Below are 2,390 nucleotides of genomic sequence, written 5' to 3' on the forward strand. Positions count from 1 at the left end.
AAGTCCAAAGACACTGGAGGTCCCCTTATTCTATTGCAATTGTGGGCTTGGGAGAGGATTAGTATTGGTCGACCTACACTCATAGGACCCGTTAATGCTACTCATCATGGACCGAACCCATTAGGTTCTCAACATCAAATAAGGATTGACTCATTGGGTCGTAGGTGGGTAAGTGTGAATCGTAAGAGACCGGAAGGGGTGACCACACTAATTGGGTATAGGGATGCTTTCGATTCAATGCGACATGATCAGTTTATATGGCAACCTTACACCCGACAGATTTTGTCTTTTTTGCCCGAGTTTTGTTATGATGACTCCAACGATTGGGCAGTGATGGCACCTATGATTTGTTTCGACATTGTTGAGTGGCATTTTCCTAATAGGGTAGCTCGTCAATTTGGGTGGAAACAATATATCCCTTTAAATTCTAATACCGAACCTAACTTGCACAAAGTTGACAAAAGGGGTGCCTTTTCACGGAATTGAATAGAAAAACATCAACCCTACATATCAAGTTGGGTTAGGAGGGGTGATTTTCGGTTCCATGGTGTAGAGGATGATAATGAAATGAGCTACTACGACCCTTACATGGTTTGGTACCGGGATCGCACTATTCTTCGCATAAACCCTTTCTCCCAACAAGCTACTTATCAAGCACTATTTGGAGCCATACAATATCTTGTAAGTACACTTAATATACTTGTATTTTAATTCTTAACCAATATTTCATAAAATGTGATTTGCTTATACTACTGATTTTGTTTTAGGCGCATGGTTTCGTCAATGTCCATGATACATGTGATAAAGAGCTTCAACAAATGCCTCTTGAGGTGCCTCCTCATTTCCGCTCAATGGTTTCACACCTCCGGGACTACTACTCTCAATCTCTTGAACATGTAGGCTATTCCCATCTTCTTCAACCAACCGTAGAACCAAGGGAAGAAAGTTCACCAATGGTTCAAGAGTCACTCGACTCAATGAATGTGGATGACGATGCACCTTTGGTTCAATACACTAGGAGGGTTAGACGCTCTAATCCTTCTATGTCTTCCATGTCTTCAATGTCACCCATCAATGAACAAGGTACCCCGGAGCCTAAGAAAGGGTTTTGGAGTCGCCTTCGAGGAAAGAACAAGAAGAAGACTTGATGTAATAGTTAGAGGATTAATGTATTTGACAATTTAGATGGTTAATTTGTTTGACATTTTAGTTGTAAAACTTTGAATTTAATCCCCTTGTGCGAAGCTTATGTGGTGTGTAAACTCGGTTTTTATTTTTAATAGACAATGGTTTGTGTCCAATTTGCATTGTTGAGTTTGGTTTTCGTTTTTGGCAAGGGAACGAAATGAGGACGAAGGGAAATTGTCCAGCTTTGAAAAAAAAAAATGAACCTGGAAGAACCCGCCACATACAATGGCGTGTTTCAAGAGGAAGACACGCCATACGTAATGGCGTGTTTAGTATTTGTCATTCTGACCAGCTACTGGAAAGGATGTGAAAAAGACACTGCTTAAACACGCCATTAGCTATGGCGTGTTTACTTCACAAGACATGCCATTAGCTATGGCGTGTTTCCTTTGTTTCACTTGTTTCACTTGTTCAGCTACTGCCTTGGGTTGGAATTTTAGACTGATTAAACACGCCATATCCAATGGCGTGTTCTCTGAACTAAACACGCCAATACGTATGGCGTGTTTAAACCCCATACAGGCTCGTAAAAACAGAGCCTACGTGGACACCATTTCGATAAATATTTTCAAAACCGACCCAAAACGACAATTCTTTTATTTTTGAGCATTATTTCAAAAACGGACTCGGAAAAATACACATATGCTCAAAAACAAATAAAGTATGTGATGTGACCATAATTGGCGCATATTTAGCCCCCGAATTACCCTTGTTTCCATGCTTTTTAGTGCTTATTTGGGTCATTTCTTATCTTTAGTTCTTTGTTTTGCATATTCTTTGAGATTTTGATCCCTTGGTAGGAAAGGAGTAAGAATCTTGCATTTTCATGGCAAATCAAGACTAAATTGATCAAATTCAATGACCAAGCATCAAGGAGGGACAAGATTAGAAGGCCTTTGTACATATCATAGTAGAAGAGCAATGTTGAGAAAGGATCCTTGAGTCCCCAAGGAAATCCCCAAGGAATTTATGAAGAAAAGGGAAGAAAAGAAGAAGTCACCACGCTGACTGACAATCCGAGTGGATTGTCAACAATCCGCCCGTCCCGACCCTAATCCGCCCGGATTCCTTCACAGCACGGGTTGTCTTCTTCAAGCTACGAAAAGAGAAGCCCTTCTCTCCAAAAATACCGGCTTCTCCTTGCTCTACTTAAAAAGTGTAATTACTAGTTTAGCCCTTAGTTAACCCTAATGCATCCTCCC

The sequence above is a fragment of the Silene latifolia genome, chromosome 1 (assembly GCF_048544455.1).
Source record: "Silene latifolia isolate original U9 population chromosome 1, ASM4854445v1, whole genome shotgun sequence".
NCBI lineage: Eukaryota > Viridiplantae > Streptophyta > Magnoliopsida > Caryophyllales > Caryophyllaceae > Silene > Silene latifolia.